Source organism: Rana temporaria, chromosome 9 (genome assembly GCF_905171775.1).
Source record: "Rana temporaria chromosome 9, aRanTem1.1, whole genome shotgun sequence".
NCBI classification, from domain to species: Eukaryota; Metazoa; Chordata; class Amphibia; order Anura; family Ranidae; genus Rana; species Rana temporaria.
This window is the reverse complement of record NC_053497.1, coordinates 54971067-54991264: the sequence shown is the minus strand read 5'-3', so window position 1 is coordinate 54991264 and position 20198 is coordinate 54971067. Positions and strand designations below refer to the sequence as shown.

Genomic DNA, 20198 nt, shown 5'->3' with positions numbered 1-20198 from the left:
AGTTCTGACGTAAAGGGGGAACTCTGCAAGTTCTGACGTAAAGGGGGAACTCTGCAAGTTCTGACGTAAAGGGGGAACTCTGCAAGTTCTGACGTAAAGGGGGAACTCTGCAAGTTCTGACGTAAAGGGGGAACTCTGCAAGTTCTGACGTAAAGGGGGAACTCTGCAAGTTCTGACGTAAAGGGGGAACTCTGCAAGTTCTGACGTAAAGGGGGAACTCTGCAAGTTCTGACGTAAAGGGGGACTCTTGTTATCAACTTCATATGATTAGAAATTTTATTTAATGGCAAAATATATGTATAGTTTATACTATAAATAAAAATTGCCGCGTGCTGCTAAAGTGTACGGGTTTGATTTGAAGAAAAGGTGGCAACCCTAGAGGCCGGGTTCACATAAGTGCGGCCGCAGCTTCATGCCTGAGTTCTGGTGCAATCCTGTTCACCGGTTCAGGTCTGAATTTTTGCCTGAATTCGTATCTGAACCGGACCCAAAAACTGGAAACTGCTCCACGGCTGCCCTGGACCTGTGTGAACCGGCTCCATTGAGAGTAAGTCACACTCGCATGTCATGTGAATTGGATGTGGGAAAAACCCTTGGAATCCATGCGTCCGGCACCCTGCATGTAGATTAGGGGGCCGGACTGATGGATGAGGGGGGGCTCCCATGCACCCCTAATGGACAGGCTGCCACTGAGCTTAAATGAGTTGATGAATTCATTTGTAACACCTAAGGAAGAGTGTATAGGAGCTTACACAGTAACACATGGAGTAAGTCCCCGAGTGGTTCAATCAGGTCCACCTGTCAGTTTTTCAAGAGGACCTCATTGGACCCTTCAGTCTTTTCCATGGAAAGGTGGATGGTGGTCCTTTTCCCCCCCATCTGTCCGGCGCATCGGATGGAATAGCATTGGATCGGCGTTCCATTTCCATCCGATTTCCCCACAGAGGAGAGCGGGCCGTGTCCTCTCTGAATAGCGGACAGGTACCCGTCATAAAAAAAAAAAAAAAAAAAAAAACACCCTACGAACAAAACCGCCTTCATAGGAGGCGGCCGGCCGAATGACGCTCTCCCGGTGTGACAGCTCTTTTATAGCCGGGCTCACACGCGCGCAACCACCGGGCAAGTGTTGTGGGGATGAGGCCTTTGCCCCATCAAAATGGGGACATCCTCCCCATGTTGAGGGCCATGTGGCCTGGTATGGTTCAGGAGGGGGGGCGCTCTCTCCTCCCCCCATCTTTTCCTGCACCCTGCCAGGTTGCGTGTTTAGATAAGGGTCTGGTATGGATTTTTGGGGGGAACCCCACACCATTTTTTTATTTTGGTGTGGGGTTCCCCTTAATATCCATACCTGAAGGGCCCGATGTGGAATTTGGGGGGGGACACCATGCATTTTGTTTTGTAATTTTGGTTCGGGGTTCCACTAAATATTCATACCAGACCCAAAGGGCCTGGTAATGGACTAAGGGGGGAACCCATGCTGTTTTTTTTCAATGACTTTTATCTGTATTGCTGGGACCCCGACAATTCATTATAGCCGCGAGTAGTTTTAAATTACTTTTTTTCCCCTTTAGAGATTTAATTTTGTGCAGGGACTTTTCTAAGCACGGGAAACATGCACTACTTTACAGGCATACTATAAACACCCCCCCAGGTACAAAATGTAAAGGAATATTTCACTTTTATGGTTTCACTTTAAGCATTATTAAAAACACTGCTCCCGAAAAAACACCAGGTTTTTAAAACTTTTTTTGCATTGATACATGTCCCCTGGGGCAGGAAGCACCAAAGCTTTTAAAATGAGCAATTTTGATTTTACATGTTCGTGTCCCATAGACTTTAATGGTGCTCGAATACATTTTTTGCCTGCTCACATGTTCTGCTGCGAACCGAGCCGGGGTGGGGTGTTTGGCTCATCCCTGTACAGCAACTATACTTATGCTCAGTGACAGCTGAAAGATAACAGTACAATGGTGCTACATCAATCAGTGCATGGTTGTGTCCACAAGCTGCAGACAAATGGGTGGAGCCTGACTTGTGGAACGATGTCTGGCCCATGATACTGACCACTTGCTTGCAGATTGGTAAAAACAGTAGTGTGTGTGTGTGTGTGTGTGTGTGTGTGTGTGTGTGTATATGTATATGTATGTGTTTATACTTCATTTGTCACTGGAGGACCTAGTGAATTGGTGAAGATACATTTTAAATACTTTTAAAAACACATTTACCATGTTTAATTGAAAATAAGATTTATTTTTAAAAGATAGAAATACCGAAACAGAAATTTGCTGAAAGACAATGGGCTTGATTTATGTGTAAGAAAAAACAAGTCACATCTGAATAGGTCTTGATCTCTTGATATAGATGGCGTCCAGACAGAGGATTCTGATGTCCATCAGATCCCAAGCCGACATGTGATAGGGGTGACCCTTTCCTGCCCAGAGATATCATTTCCCTCTTCCAAGACGTATCCTCACATCACTCGAGAGGAGCTCCAGTATGTTTACAGTCATTATAAAAACAAATCTACAAAATACTGACTTATTAAAAATTGCATCTTCTCCCTTTTTGATATTAGTGAAAGTGTCCATAATTTCCCTTTATGTTCCTTTTAGTCATCCAGCTTCACTGTGGGGCTACCGCAGCGAATCAACTCTGGAAGAAAAAAATGGCAACATTAACAAAGTGCACATAAATTACTGGTTGAATATGGTAGTTAGAATAGTATTCCATTTAAAAGGACTTCAGGAGACAATGATCCATTTATAAAAAAAAAAAAAAAAAAAAACACTGAACTTTTACTGCAAATTTAGGAACTGCAATACAAGACAAATCAAAAATACAGCATCCAAACACATAAATCCTCGTAGGTCCTTTCACAGGCTGTGCTATTCCTATTTGGCCACTGGATGGTGCTATACAAGTATATTTATTTAATCACCTGGTGGACTGCCGTGGATCATTTTCTAACTACAGTGCCTAGAAAAAAGTATTCATACCCCTTGAGATTTTCCTTATTTTGCCATGTTCCAACCAAAAATGTATGCATGTCCCGTTTTTATGAATAAAAGACTACTTTTTTAAGTTTCCCTGGAGTGCGGCTGTCCATTTATCTCCATTTTTTGTATTCAAAAATGTATGTTATGGGGATTTTGAGTTCTAGCCCAACACAAAGTGGCACATAATTGTGAAGTGGAAGGAAAGTGATAAATAAATATCTGAAAAGTGCTACGTGCATTTGTATTCAGGTGACTTCAGAAGACAAATTGGTTCCACTAGGTTTTAGTGGTATCAGATTAACGGGGGCTGAATACAAATGCACGCCACACTTTTTTTTTCTTTTTTTTGTACAAATAAATGTGAAAAGTGTGGTGTGCATTTGTATTCAGCCCCCTTTAATCTGATACCGATAACTAAAACCTAGTGGAACCAATTGTCTTCTAAAGTCACCTAATTGTATGTAATTTAATCTCAGAATAAATACAGCTGTTATGGGAAGCTCGCAGAGGTTTGTTAGAGAACCTTAGTGAACAAACAGCATTATGGAGACCAAGGAACACACCAGACAGGTCAGGGATAAAAGGGATAAAGTTGTGGAGAAGTTTAAAGCAGGGTTAGGGGCTGAATACTAATGCACGCAGCACTTTAGATATTTATCTTCCCATTCTATTCAATAGAACCATTCTAAGTCGCAAGTCGCTCCGACTTAGAAAAAGGTTCTTGTACGACTTTGGGGGCGACTCGCATTGACTTCTATACATAAGTAATTTTGAAAGTTCCCTCTGAAGTCGTCTTCAGGACGTCTTGCCGAGTCGCCCCCGAAGTCGTGCCGCCCCAGTGTGAACCGACTCTTACAGCTCAGCGATGCAAATCAGCATTGCACTTTTCTTTTATGGTGAAGCAAAAGAAATTTTACAATGGGCCTTTGACACACAGTCCCTTATGATGGGCTTAGGAATCAACGCTTCTGAAAAAATGCTTGCTAAGAGTAACAAGGGCAGTTTTCCAAACAACATTTTTTTTTAGAAAATAAGCCTATAGCTGACTGAACACTAGATTCTGTGCCCAAAAAAAGCAGGCAGAGGACAAAGAACCAGTCAGTAGTATTGCCTGTGGTCTCCCTACATCTGACCCTTCTACATTACTGACTTACCATGTCTTGTTCTACAATATGTCTCTGTATTGAGGTGGTCATGTTGGTAGAGGCAGGGCATTGCTTCCTCATATCTGATTCTCAAGTAAAAAAAAAAGCACGCACAGTAGCGACATATTTCACTCAAATCTCCTAAGAACAGCAGTCAGAGGTGACAGTGCCTTACATCTATACAGCTAAAGGGCTGTAGGGCAAGTATTGCCTAGGTGCCCTCACATACCAGGAAGGGCACTGCTATTTTTGAGAGGTATTCCAGACAGGGTAGATTTTTCAGGGTCCTGGAGCTCCTGTGTTTTCCCTATGGCTTCCCAACTCCTGGATGTCCATCTCCTCCGGTTCCACAGTATTGAGACCAGCCAGATTGAACCCCTGCAGCTACAGATGACCCGCTGTGACACCAGACCAGCCTATTGCCCTACCATGCTTGTGTTTTCACTCCTTTTGTGAGTAGCCAATTTATTGTTTAAAACATTATTTCTAATTAAACCCATATTTACTGCACTTAGTTTGGCGCATTTCCTTCTTGTTCATATATTTCTCAAAGTAGGAATGCGTATAGACAGAAATAGGGGAGCGTGATCTGAAAGACCACTTGCTTCCACGATGTTTGCCAATATCGTGGAATCCACAAATGCCAAGTCTATTCTAGACGCTGTTTTATAGGAGGTGGAGAAACAAGAGTACATTCTTTTTTCGGGGTTCTTCCATCTCCAGATCTCTGTTACCCCATCTCCTGTACCAAGTTATATAAATCTGCTGAATGTCGTTTGGGGGGTTTTGGCCTGTCCAACTCTTAGCAATAGGACCGCATTGAAATCTCCAATTATTAATAGCTTTGTTGGAGGATATTGGATGATTTTTTCCATTATTTCATTCAATACCCCCACCGAAAACGGAGGTGGAATATATACTGCCACTATAATATGCCTCTGTTGTCCAATTTTATGGAACAGAAGGAAGGACATATTTTCCCCATTTATATCTATGAAGGCATTTTCTATTTCTCCAGGGAAGGATTTATTTACCAGGACCGATGCCCCCCTAGCATATGAGGAATATGTGGAATGATACGCTTTTTGTATCCAAGCTTTTTTTTAACGTTGATAATTTTTTTCCCATTAAATGTGTCTCCTGTAATATAATCAATTGGGGGGGGGGGGGGAATATTTTCTTATAAATTGGAACATTAATGCTCGATTGAATTTTGAGTTTAGTGCCTGGACATTCCAGGATTGGATTTGATTGGATTAAATACTTATAGAGCGCCGAATGCGAGTTGTGAAACTCGCGTCTAAGTGCTTACCAACAAGCTGGGGGTATCCAGTTCCCAAGAGCAAAAAGAAGAAACTAGGACATCTAAGTAAAAGAGGGGAACAGACAAGAAATAAAAAAAAGAGGGGGGGGTGTCAGGGCACAAAAAGCCTATCCCTACTCCCTGACCATAGACCGCAGCCTGGGATTAAGGCAGCGTCCTGCCAAGGGCTTGGAAGGCCAAGTCTCTATCTGTAGGCTTGTGAAAAAAGAAGTGTTTTCAAGCCCTTACGGAAGGCCATCAAGGAGGAGGATGCTCGGAGCTGATTCCAAAGAGAGTTCCCCAGTGTTTGGAGCCGGCGGCCACCTTTTGAAGCTGATCGACTAGATTTAATAATTGCTAACAGGGCGTCAGTCGAGCGAAGCTCTCTGGGTGGACAGTAGTGTTGTGTCATATTCGATAAGTACATCGGACCTAGTTGCCAATAGGCACGAAACACCAGACAGAGTGCCTTGAACTCAACCCGTTTTGCTATCGGGAGCCAGTGTAGATTCTTACGCACCGGGGAGATGCGATTCCGCCTTGGGCAGTTTGTGACTAGTCTTGCAGCATGATTCTGTGTAATCTGCAATCGTTTTATCCACTTCTGTGGGAGCCCTAGAAAGAAAACATTAGAACAATCTAACCTAGAGTGGATAAGTCCATGAACTAAGATCATACGGTTGTGCTGAGTGAAGAGATTCTTAATTTTCCGTAATAATTGCAGATGATAGTTGGCTGATTTTATGCAATATTTTGCGTGAGGTACGAAGCTTAGTTCAGCATCAAAAATTATAGGATAAGGATAATACTGAACAACAATTTTTTTTTTTATCCAACATTGTATCTAAAGTCTGGGAGGAGTATATCCCTCCACCATATCCTGTACTTCCCATTTTTATTGGGGAGAGTCCATAGGGTATTTAAACCACACCATTGAAAATCGTATTTATATTTCCCCCTTACACTCACTTCACCTCCCTCCACCCATCCCACCCTGTCCCTCTCCACTCCCTTTTCTTGTGTACAAACCCATCCTTTCCTGGATGGGAGTGAAGGAGGACTTCTTCTATCCCCTATTTTACTGACCATGGTATCTGTCCCATACTCAGTATTCATCCTACCCCACCCTAATCCCAAAAATTACCAAAAGAAAACCAAACAATCACTCTTCCATTCCATTGAGTGGCGGGCTCACTACTATACATCCTATGTACAACTTATCTTACCCATTTTGCCCCCTTTTTCCCTTACAATTTCTGGCTTACCCAGTTAACTAAAGATGAGGATATTTCCGTATAACCCCCCTTTCTTTCTCCTCTCCCTCCCTCCCTCTTCATCCACCATCTATTGTTCCAATATTTTATATAGCAGTGATGGCGAACCTTGGCAACCCAGATGTTTTGGAACTACATTTCCCATGATGCTCATGCATTCTGCAGTATAGTGGAGCATCATGGGAAATGTAGTTTCAAAACATCTGGGGTGCCAAGGTTCGCCATCACTGTTATATAGGGTGTCTTACAAAAACCCCCCCCCCCCATTTTTACAATTCAACTACCCTCTTCCCTTACTTCATGTACTCTATTACCACGTGTCATTTCATAGTGTCTTCCCTACAACTTAGCACATATTTACTTTTTGCGTTCAGTTGCACTTTAAAGCTGAAATTTAGGTATGGGTTCGTCCATAGTTAAAATGGCTTTAGTTTGGACAAATATAAGTCAGCATATTTCATAACCAACCACTCCTTGTGTAAACTGCAAATCTCTTTAGTAGTCACTACTACTATTACGACTGCAGCAGTCTTCCAGTGCTGAGCAGCTGAAATTATGCATAGTACCCACATGGGGTCGCACACTCACTACTGCCACCTTTTAGAGAATTTTTTTTAATTATTAGTTATTTATTATAAATAAAATACGTTATCCGTTTAGATGGCATGGAGAGGAAGGGTGATGACAACACGGACCTGAATATGTGGGCAGACACAGTTGTAAATAGGAAATACAAAGAAATAAGCTGTTGTACAATATAAATGACTGCGTGGAGGTTGCAGTGTGCAAATGGCTACAGATTATTCATAAACACCCCAATTTTCTTCGACTTCTAGTGATCACAGGATTTAAATTAACATTTATTATCAATAGGAGCATTTAATAGTACCTGTAAAGTCCTTGGCGTTAAAAATTACAATAAACCCATCAATCTATTTCCATTGACGTATGTGATAACAGAGACAATATAACTCCGCTTTATCTCCTGCCCCACACCCCATGACCAATCACTAAGGAATGGCCTTTATCAACTGAATATGCACCCTCTGAAGATACAACACCAATGATCCACACCAAAGTCCTCTTTCCTACATGTCTACAAGTACTTTTAGCTCCACCATAGACAACCAAGTTGTACCTATATTTAATTAATGTCACTATGAAAGCCAACCATTGCTACAGACTTAAAGGGGTTGTAAAGGTAAATGTTTTTTCACCTTAATGCATTAAGGTGAAAAAACATCCGACGGTACCGGCCCTCCCCCGAACCCCCGGTTTACTTACCTGTCCCGCACGCGTCAACGTGATCCTCTTCAGTTCCCAGCCTGGCCGTTGATTGGCTAGGCTGGACGGATTGATAGCAGCGCAGCATTGGCTGGCGCTGCTGTCAATCACAGCGGATGACGCGGCACGCCAGGGGCGCGGCCGAGTGATGCAGTCGGCGGCTATGGCTGCCGCTGTTTTACGGGAGCGCACTCGCAAAAGCTTTCCACCATGCGAGCTCGCATAAAAGGTGGAAAGCTTTTGTGGGGGGAGCCGAAACAGCCGCCGAGGGACCCCAAAAGACAGTGTTCGGGGACACTCTGTGCAAAACGAGCTGCACAGTGGAGGTAAGTATAAAATGTTTGTTATTTAAAAAAAAAAAAAAAAAAAAAACAACTTTGCCTTTAGTGTTCCTTTAAGTAGCAATTCGTGCCACCCAAAAAAAACATTTTCTTATTGAAATGTCCATGGTCCAAGTTATATTGTCAAATATTTGCCAAATATAAATAGACTAAAGCTTAGGAGTTGTTCTCTTATATTTCAAGCTATGGCCTTGGTAGTGGAATGTGAAAACATTTTTTCTCAGATTCTATTTATAAGGGGAATAAAAAACTGCCCTCCACTGCCCCTGGAGGTAAGGTAATAAAATTACACTGTCTACATTGCCTTTGAGTGGAAGAAAAAATACTGGTATGTAATCGAAGGGCCATTTCAGACTTGTGGGGTCCATTTTAATCAGCAGGGGATCTGTAAACAGATTTCCTGCAGAATCAGAACGGAATGGATGTCACTTTTAGGAGTAGGAATAATGATTTTGCCTCTACTTGTGAAAGTGGGTTAACTGGCTTTACATTGTATGACCATATTCACTTGATTAGCCCATCTAAACTAAACAGCGCAAACGGATGAATCTATCCTGCTTGCTATTATATTCTGACAGCTGGCACCTATGGACAGGGCCACCGATAAGGCAGTACAACTGGTCCTGTTGTACTGGGTCCAGGTCCTATCAGCTAAACAGTGGGGGCCCAGGGTAGCTTTATTGGCAATTCCTTCCTAAATCAATTTTACTAGAACACACCCTCACTCCCGCTTGCTTACCATTGCGGCGAGAAGAGGCAGAGCGGGGAACTGCCTATGTAAACGAGGCATTTCCCCGTTCTGCCTAGTGACATGACAGGGATCTACTGTCCCCAGTGATCTCTATCATGTTTCAGTAAGCCCGCCCCCCCCCCCTCAGGGAACACACTTAAAGCGGGGGTTCACCCAAAAATCAACTTTCTGTCACTAGATCCAGCATACTGCTGACATCTGCAGTATGCTGGATTTTTTTTTTGTACTTATCATTTTAGCCGTATTTCTTCTCCGGCACCGAGCGGCGTATCCTTCCGGGTATAGGCGTTCCTAAATAAAGCGCAGTTGATTGATGGGCTTGGATAGTGCGGCACACCTTCCGAAAATAGCCGACGTGACTCTCGGCAATTTACGGCGCTTGCGCAGTCAGCTCTACACGGCAGGCGCAGGCGCCGTAAGCAGCCGAGAGTCACGTCGGCCATTTCCGAAAGGCGTGACGCGCTATCCAAGCCCGTCAATCAACTGCGCTTGATTTAGGAACGCCTACTCCCCGAAGGATTCCCCGCTTGGAGCCGGAGAAGAAATACGGCTAAAACGATAAGTACAAAAAAAAATATCCAGCATACTGCAGATGTCAGCAGTATGCTGGATCTAGTGACAGAAAGTTGATTTTTGGGTGAACCTCCGCTTTAACGCCTTCATCGCCCCCTAGTGTGAACCCCTTCCCTGCCAGTGTCATTTTTACATTAATCAGCGCATTTTTATAGCACTGATCAATGTAATAATGTAACTAGTGGCCATAAACTGTAATTCGGGGTCAGATTTGTCCCGCTAAAAATCGCATATCGCCACCATTATCAGTAAAAACAATAAAAAATAAAAGTCCCTAAATCTTTCCCACAGTTTGCAGATGTGATAACTTTTGCGATTTTTAACAAATTATATATATATATATATATATATATATATATATATATATACACACACACACACACACACACACATACATATACATACATATATATATATATATATATATATATATATACACACACACACACACACACACATACATATACATACATATATATATATATATATATATATATATATATACACACACACACACACACACACACACACACACACACACATCTAAACTGATGAATACATTTTTTTTTGAATATGTATTATAGCAGAAAGTAAAATTTAAAAAAAAAATTGTTTTTTGTTTTGTTTTTGTTTATAGTGCAGGAGGTGATTAAATCCCACCAAAAGAAAGCTCTACTTTCTGGGGGGGGGGGGGGACGTAAATTGTGTTTGGGTACAGCGTTGCACAACTGCGCAATTGCCAGTTAAAGTGATGCAGTGCCGTATTGCAAAAAACTGCTCTGGTCATTAAGAGGGTAAATCCTTCCGGGGCTGCAGTGGTTAAAGCGGGGGTTCACCCTATCGACGGGAAAAAATTTTTTTTTTTTTTTTTTACCTTAAAATCAGGCATTGTAGCGCGAGCTACAGTATGCCTGTCCCGAATTTTTTCCCCCCATACTCACCTTGTAGTCGTCCATCGAAGATACCGGGGAATGGGCGTGCCTCTGGAGACGGAGGATGATTGACGGCCGGCTCTGGCGCGTCACGCTTCTCCGGAAATAGCCGAAATAGGCTTGGTCTTCACGACGCGTGCGCATAGCCTGTGCGCAGGCGCCGTGAAGAGCCGAGACCTACTCCGGCTGTCTTCGGGGAGAGCGACGTGCCAGGGCCGGCCGTCAATCATCCTCCCTCTCCATAGGCACGCCCATTCCCCGCGGGAGCCGAAATCTACGATGGACGACTACAAGGTGAGTACGGGGTTAAAAAAATCGGGACAGGCATACTGTAGCTCGCGCTACAATGCCTGTCTCGATGGTAAAATCATGGGATTGTGGGTGAACTACCGCTTTAAAGAGTAGTTTGATATTCTAGTAGATAAAGTAGAGTTGGTGTCACCCTACTACTAGCTGTGCAGGACAACCAGTATTCCTTGATGCGGCAGAAATACATAAATGTTCTATCCCGGATTAGGCATCATAATTTATGCTACTCCCCAATAATTTGTCGTCTTTATTATAATTTGTACTCCATATTTATACACAAATAGCCCCCTCACTACAACGTTTAAACTTTCTGGTCCGTTTGGGAAACTCTAAATATGGAAGATGAATATTTGGCAGGGACCTCCTGTGCACACACTCTGCTCACTCACCTAATAATTACGTACATGATCTGGTCAGGATGGGAGACGTAAATCCTGTGGAAGAAACAGAAGAGGACTGTTATGCGGTGTGTGCTCTATAGTGGGGGGTCTGCAGTGAATTACTACAAGCCGTTCTTCTTAGGTAAAGGCCCTGTAATTAGCCCCCCACACACCTGTCTCCCCACTGGTACATGGCTCTGTCCTGGAATAGATGGCATAGAAACAGCCACATACTGATCGTCTCCATCCAAAATATGACCACCACGAACCATATGGAGGAGAGGAGGAAGAATTCACACACCATCCTGCCTCCGTCACACCCCAACACTGGGTGCTGTCACCCCCACAGACCCTGAAAGAGAACAGAGCATTACATGAGGGCACAGACAACACAAAGACACATGCACTGTCCACTATGGTGTCACTTTAAGGGACATTCCAATAAGAGCTGTAGAAGAGGATACGTATTATTTTCTGCATCAAGCAGAACACACATCACACAATGTTCTGGCCTCACACACGGCCTGTACACTTTGTACTAAATTATTAAACAAGCCTGTTTATCTTTAATGGTTAACTCAACGTGGAGCTCAAGCCAATATACAGCGCATCCGAAAAGTATTCAAAGCGCTTCACTTTTTCCACATTTTGTTATGGTAACAGCCTTATTCCAAAATGGATTCAATTGATGATTTTCCTCAAAAAACATACCCCATAATGGGAATAAAGTTTGTTTGAAATCTTTGCAAATTATAATATTTTTTTACACACACACACACACACACACACACACACACACACACACACACACACACACACACACACACATATATATACACATACCGTATTTATCGGCGTATACGCGCACTTTTTGCCCTGAAATTCAGGGCAAAATCGTGGGTGCGCGATATACGCTGATACTCGTGCCGAGTTTGAACTACTGCGCCGGCATATAACGAGCGCAGTACACTCGTGTATAGTCAGGCAGGCTCGGCTCCTCTCGCAGTCACGTCCTGGACGTACAGGGCGCACAGGACGTGACCGCGAGAGGAGCCGTGCCTTCCCGACTATACACGAGTGTACTGCGCTCGGTATATGCCGGCGCAGTAGTTCAAACTCAGTGCGGGAAGCGAGGAGGACACCGCAGAAGGACGCTGGACCCGACGAGGACACCACCGAAGCCGCAGACGGACGCCGGACCCGACGAGGCCTCCGATAGTTTTGGTGTCTTGTGCGGCGTCTAAGTACTAAAATGTTTTTTTTTTTTACAGGAATGCGGGTCCACTTTAGGGGTGCGCGCTATACCCCGATAAAATATATACTATACACACACACACATATAATATCTCTCACATGTATACAAGTATTCACAGCCTTTGCTCAATACTTTGGTGAAGCATCTTTGGCACCAATTACAGCCTCAAATCTTTTTGAGTATTCTGCTACAAGCTTGGCAGTCCTATTTTAGGGCAGTTTCTCCCATTCTTCTTTGCAGGACCTCTCAAGCTCCATCAGGATGGATATGGAGCGTCAGTGCACAGACATTTTCAGATCTCTCCAGAGATTTTCTATGGGGTTCAAGTCTGGGCTCTGGCTGGGCCACTCAAGGACATTTATAGAGTTGTCCTGTAGCCACGCCTTTGTTATCGTGGCTGTGTGCTTAGTATTGTTGTCCTGTTGGAAGATGAACCTTCACCCCAGTCTGAGGTCCAGAGCAGGTTTTCATCAAGGATGTCTCTGTACATCGCTGCATTCATCTTTCCCTCGATCCCGACTAGTTTTCCAGTTCCTGCCACTGAAAAACATCCCCACAGCACAATACTGACACCACCATGCTTCACTGTATGGATGGTATTGGCCAGGTGATGAGAGGTGCCTGGTTTCCTCCAGACACAACGCTTGTCATTCAGGCCAAAGAGTTCAATCTTTGTTTCATCAGACCAAAGAGTTTTGTTTCTCATGGTCTCAGAGTCCTTCAGGTGCCCTTTGACAAACTCCAGGTGGGCTGTCATGTGCCTTTTACTGAGGAGTGGGTTTTGTCTGCCCACTCTACCATACAGGCCTGATTTGCAGCACTCCACAAGATGGTTATTCTTTTGGAAGGTTCTCCTCTCTCCACAGAGAAACTCTGGAGCTCTGTCAGAGTGACCATCAGGTTCTTGGTCATCTCCCTGACTAAGGCCCTTCTCCCCCAGTCGCTCAGTTTGGCTGGATAGCCCCCTCCAGGCAGAGTCCTGGTGGTTCCAAACTTCTTCCATTTACAGATGATGGAGGCCACTGTATTCATTGGAAACTTCAATGCCGCAGAATTTTTTCTGTACACTTCCCCAGATCTGTGCCTCAATACAATCCAGCCATCTCTGAGGTCTACAGACAATTCCTTGGACTTCATGGCTTGGTTTGTGCTCTGACATGCACTGTTAACTGTGGGACATTATATAGACTGGTTTGTACCTTTCAAAATCATGTCCAATCAGCTGAATTTCCCACAGGTGGATTCCAATCAAGTTGTAGAAACATCTCAAGGATAATAGGTGGAGACAGGATGCACCTGAGCTCAATTTTGAGTGTCATGGCAAAGGCTGTAAATATTTCTGTACATATGATTTTTTTTATTTTTAATACATTTTCAAAGATTTCAAGCAAACTTCTTTCACGTTGTCATTATGGGGTATTGTTTGTAGAATTTTGAGGAAAATTATGAATTTAATCCATTTTGGAATAAGGCTGCAACATAACAACATGTGGAAAAAGTGAAGAGCTGTGAATACTTTCCAGATTGCACTGTTTTTCTGCCACAAATATTTTGGTGACAAGTCTACGGTTGGAATTCCCACTTTGGGAACATTTCTTTACACCTCCAATTGGCTAACTAAAAATATTCAAAAAAGTTTTGGCTTTGCACACACTTATTACAATAATCTAATGGATTCCTCCCACTGACACCGACGGGGAACTATTCCTCCCACTGACACCACCGACGGGGCAATATTTCTCCCACCGACGGGGCACTGTTCCCCCCATTGACACCACCGACGGGGCACTGTTCCCCCCATTGACACCACCGACGGGGCACTGTTCCCCCCATTGACACCACCGACGGGGCACTGTTCCCCCCATTGACACCACCGACGGGGCACTGTTCCCCCCATTGACACCACCGACGGGGCACTGTTCCCCCCATTGACACCACCGACGGGGCACTGTTCCCCCCATTGACACCACCGACGGGGCACTGTTCCCCCCATTGACACCACCGACGGGGCACTGTTCCCCCCATTGACACCACCGACGGGGCACTGTTCCCCCCATTGACACCACCGACGGGGCACTGTTCCTCCCATTGACACCACCGACGGGGCACTGTTCCTCCCATTGACACCACCGACGGGGCACCATCTCTCCAATAGAAAAAATAGGTCATTGTTCACCAAATCGTTTTCTATTTCCACTGGCCCCCTACAGGCTGAAAGACTGGCCCTTTGTTTAAAAAGTTTGGAGACCCCTGTTCCAGGAGATTATGGCACCACAAGTCAGCACATACCAAGAAGAGGAGTGGGAGTTTACAGGCCTTCCTTGGATAGGCCTCACAAACCTGCTGCCTCCTGAAACGACATTTAGGACAATAGCTGGCTCTCCTAGACCTGAACCCAGACACACCACAGCTGTGCACATATTGCAAAACAATAGAATCAATGTAAACAAACCAAATGTATTTACAATACCTAAAAGAAACATTGCATCATTTTGACTGAAATATAAACAGCTAACCCTCTCTTATTTATATTTTCACGCAATCTTAAAAATAAATAAAAACATGTAATAAATTTTTTTTTAAATAAAACACTATATTTTGTTATATTTTGCTTAACCTAGGTTTTTTGTTCCTTTTTTTCCCCTCAAATAGAAATAAAAAAATAAACATCCTGGATAAAGCCAGCTCACTTACTGTTTTCTCTCGTTGCCTGAAATTAAGCTTTAAGCTCATTATACAGATCATGTCACCTCCCCTGCCCCTGTGCTGGATAGCTGACACCGTGCCCCAGATAGAGGCAGCATGCTTGTAATTTGCACAACCGTTTCCCGATTAGTGATCAGTAATTTCAAAATTAAATATCAGCAATGGCAGCCTCCATATTTTATCAGTACTGATTCTCTTGAACACTTTTTTTTTTTTTAAATAATAACAAAACAATAAGTCTACATTCGCATGGGTGGCTAGATTTGGTGTGAATGACCGCAGTGCATCGTGTGCTTCCTGCAGCGATCAGAAGTAATCACTGGCCAGGCAGACAGCCATGAAGAGCTGCGGCCACCGCTGACCAGTCATTGAAGTTTACAGGCTCTGAGACCAAAGCTAGCCACATACAGGTTGATGAAGCAGCTGCAGAAATCATCAGATTTCTCCCACGATCATTCACACCGGCGCTAATATCATATACACTATATTGTCAAAAGTATTGGGACGCCTGCCTTTATACACATGAACTTTAATGCAGTCTTAGTCTGTAGGGTTCAATATGGAGTTGAATTTTTGCAGCAATAACAGCTTCAACTCTTCTGGGAAGGCTGTCCACAAGGTTTAGGAGTGTCTATAGCAGGGATATGCAATTAGCGGACCTCCAGCTGTTGCAAAACTACAAGTCCCATCATGCCTCTGCCTCTGGGTGTCTTGCTTATGGGTGTCAGAGTCTTGCTATGCCTCATGGGAATTGTAGTTCTGCAACAGCTGGAGGTCCGCTAATTGCATATCCCTGGTATATAGGTATGTTTGACCATTCTTCCAGAAGCACATTAGTGAGGTCAGGCACTGATGTTGGACGAGAAGGCCTGGCTCGCAGTCTCCACTCTTATTCATCCCAAAGGTGTTCTATCGGGTTGAGATCAGGACTCTCTGCAGGCCAGTCAAGTTCCTCCACCCCAAACTTGCTCTTATTTTTTTACTTATTTTGAAATAATTAGTATATTGTATGAATTTTTAATTCTTTGTTGTTTTTCTTTGACTAATACAATGTTTTCCCATAGTGTCTATATATGCAGGATCTATAAATGTCTCCTGAAGAAGCCATAGCCTGGCGAAACATGTTGAGCTGAAGCTACTGCATTTCATCTGTAAAGATGATTTATTTTTTTTGTCAATTAAATTGTATGAGATGTTTAAATGTACATATGACTATATGTATTATCTGAGTAATCACAAAATAAAAAGTTTTTGATAAAAAAAAAAAAAATAAAGATGATTTTTTATGAAATTGAGGGATTTTAACATGTTTATAATAAACTTTGGATATTTTTATATTAATTTGTGTGTGTGGCACCGTTAAAATCCCATTTCCTTTATTTTTAGTTGTCATTTACCATTGTGTGCATGCCCACGTATGTGACTCTATAGTCACATGGGCTGCTCAGATGTGATAGGGAGGAAATGCTCAGCATAGAAGCTCACTATAAACTGAGCATGTGCAGAACTGCCACCACAGCTGCAAAATCCTTAGGGCTCTTTCACACGGAGCGGACCGTTTCCGGGTCCGCTCCGTGTGTCTCCGTCGGCTCAGCGGGGATCCCCGCTCAGCTGTCGGCGGATAGGGCGGTCCCCGCACACAGTGCAGGGACCGCCCTGTCTCTGCTTCGCTGTCCCCTATGGGGAACCTGATGCAGACGGACCATCTGTCCGTCTGCATCAGTTCCGCTCCGCCGAACGGAAGAAAAATAGGGTTTCTTCCGTTCAGAAAAGCGGATCCCGACTGACGCGGACGCTAGCGGATGCTCCATCCGCTAACGGACGCGTTCCCATAGGGATTCATTACAAGTCCGTTAACGGACTTGTAATGAGCGGACGAACGGTCCGCTAGTGTGAAAGAGCCCTTAGCTGAATTGGGGAAGGTGGAGATAGAGAGCAGCAGGATCAACCAGTTTTTTTCCAGAAAATTAATCAGTGAATATGAACAGCATGTAATACACCATTTATTATTATTATTATTTCTTTTTTTAAAGATGGGGGGGTTTAGTGACACTTTAAATGGTGCATGTCATACTTTTTGTGTGTTTCTGCATATTTGCCAGAGACCTGAAATGAATGGGCTGTAAAAAACACACAAAAACGTGCAAGCTCAAAAACGTACACTTCAGGTGGCCATACACTATACAATCTGATTGTACAATCTTCATTAGATGTACTATCTTACATGTAGGGAAAGGGCCTAGCTGGGTAGATAAAAAAAAATAAAAGGGGGGAGGGGGGTGGATTGTTTGTGTGCTTTTATTACATAGTTTTGGTAAATCTAAAAGGAGATTGTATAGTCAGCTATAGCTTTTACGGATACATGTGTACCCACTGGAAAATTTCCCTTTTAAACCCGTTATGGTGACAACTCAAACTTTTGTGTGCCAGGAAAAGTGTGCGTCTGCAGCAGTGGGTCTGCACATTTTTAATCAAAGAGGGACAATCAAACCCCTCCCCCCAGCAGGGACACAGACCGACTTGGAGACTCCCAAACAGGATTGGCAGTTTTCTCCTTCCATCTGCAGATGATTTGGGAAATGAGTCAACCTACCGCCATTCCCCTTTGTAAAGCAGGGAACCCCTCCCTATATTACACCCCATATCTGCCGATATATACACCCTCCAGCACCCCACGTCCTTCCACCCAGCTGTATGAACCTTGCCGGGGGCTCTAACCCCTCCCCACTCCATCCAAACCTACAAGAAATCTTGTGACATCAGATCTATTTCTAAATACAGGAAAGCAGCGAGAGGTCTGCCAGTCCTGTAAATCACAAATATAGTCATAGAAGTCCTATGGGGGGGGGGGGGGGGGCACACAAGGGCAGAGCACACAGCCCCATTGGGGGGGGGGCACACACGTAAGAGCAGTGCACACAGCCCCATTGGGGGGAGAGAAAAGTAAGAGCAGCGCACACAGCCCCATTGGGGGGGGGGGGACACAAGTAAGTAGTGCACACAGCCCCATTGGGGGGGGGGGAGAGAAAAGTAAGAGCAGTGCACACAGCCCCATTGGGGGGGGGGGTACACGTAAGAGTAGTGCACACAGCCCCATTGGGGGGGGGAGACACACAAGTAAGAGCAGTGCACATAGCCCCATGGGGGGGAAGTGAGAGCAGTGCACACAGCCCCATGGGGGGGAAGTGAGAGCAGTGCACACAGCCCCATGGGGGGGAAGTGAGAGCAGTGCACACAGCCCCATGCACCTCCCCCACAATAACAAACACATAAGCTCCTACACACACCAACTACAGTGACACACAGAGAGGACACATTACATGACACGGCCGCTCACCAGGCTGCAGGGGTCCCCACTGGACCTCAGGGGGCACAGAACTTCTCAGAATCCCCAGCTGAACCCACTGCTGTACTGGAACAAACACTTCCGCCTTCCGCCCCGCCCCCTCCACAGCTGTGTATGTTTACTCGGCCTCTCGTGACGTCACCGGGAGCGACTCGGGGAATCTCCCTCCCCAGTGCCAACCACAATGTGGAGGAGGCGAACGTGAGCCCTCCAGTGACGTACGTGGGGGCGTGGCGTCGGCAGCAGTGGGTCTGCACAAGCCCAGGTGTGTAGGAGAGGGGCGGATATTTACATGAAGGGGGCGGATTTTTAAATGATGGACAGTGGTGGGGGCGGAATTTGTATCGATGGCCAAACAAAGCTGCAAAATAAATCTTTATCTGCTATTCTTTCTGGACACTTGGCGGGGCGAGTTTAGTCAATTGAAGGGCGGCTTTTTCTATATTAGATATAGATTTATTTTGTAGCTTTGTTTGGCCATCGATAAAAATTCTGCCCCCACCACTGCCCATCATTTAAAAATCCGCCCCCTTCATGTAAATATCTGCCCCCTCACCTACATGAATGTGCCTCGGCAACGCAAGACAACAGCTGATTGTCAACTCAGCTGTACTGCGGCTCCATGCAGCGCATGCGCAGTTCCACTTGGGCACTATTCGATAGTCAGGCAGTGGGCAATTCTCGACAGAACACCGGCTGTTGTCATGGTGACGACGGAGCCATGGAATTAAAGCAGACCTTCAGCTTTTTCCATTTATTAAATCTTCTGCCCTTGTTTTTTCTTAAAGCAGAGGTTCACACAAAAAGTGAACCTCCGCTTTTTGGATCCCTCCCCCCTCCGGTGACACATTTGGCACCTTTCAGGGGGGAGGGGGGTGCAGATACCTGTCTGAGACAGGTATTTGCACCACTTCCGGGATCTGATCCCCGGGGGGAATCCAGCCTGTGACGTCACCCCCTGCTGTCTTCTGGGAAACACTGTTCCCAGGAGAGAGCGGGGACCAGTGACGGCGCGCCGCGATCCTTGCGCATGTGCAGTAGGGAATCACTTCCTGATTTCCTCACCGAGAATGGCGGCGGAAGCAGCCGAGGACCGAGCGATTGCTCAGTCTCGGCTGCTGACATCGCGGGCGCGCTGGACAGGTAAGTGTCCATTTTTTAAAAGTCAGCAGCTGCTGTATTTGTAGCTGCTGACTTAAAAAAAAAAAATGGCGGAACCTCCGCTTTAACTTTGGATAGTAAAACTTTCTTTTTCTGACAGTAAATACCTTTTACAGCCCACTTCCTGTTTCTTGTCTGGTCATTAGCCTAGGCTTATGACATCATGCACAGCTCTCTCTCACTCTCATGAGAGTTTGCCAGGAAGGAGGTAGGATGAGTCATAGTAGGCAGGGGAGGACTGACCATTCGGGCACTGCCCAGGGCCCCATGCCACTAGGGGGCCCCATTAGGGTTGCCAGCCTCAGTAAAAAAGGGACAGTATGTAAAAATCTGTGTTTTAAAAAAAATCCAAAGATTATAGCTGCTCCGCTCTCGAGTACCTTTTTAGTGTGTGTATGTGTCTTCTGTGTGTGTATACTGTGTGTGTGTGTGTATACTGTGT

At 44.7% G+C, this 20198-nt stretch overlaps 1 long non-coding RNA gene across 1 annotated transcript; it reads right to left on the bottom strand.

Moving 5' to 3' along the window:
- Nucleotides 1–2229: 2229 nt before the first annotated feature.
- On the bottom strand, nucleotides 2230–18713 carry LOC120913541. The gene is made up of 4 exons (XR_005743540.1): nucleotides 18587–18713; nucleotides 11462–11640; nucleotides 11298–11342; nucleotides 2230–2652 (listed from the first exon to the last, which is right to left on the bottom strand). It is a non-coding gene; the product is annotated as an uncharacterized LOC120913541 (long non-coding RNA).
- Between the last annotated feature and the right edge of the window lie 1485 nt (nucleotides 18714–20198).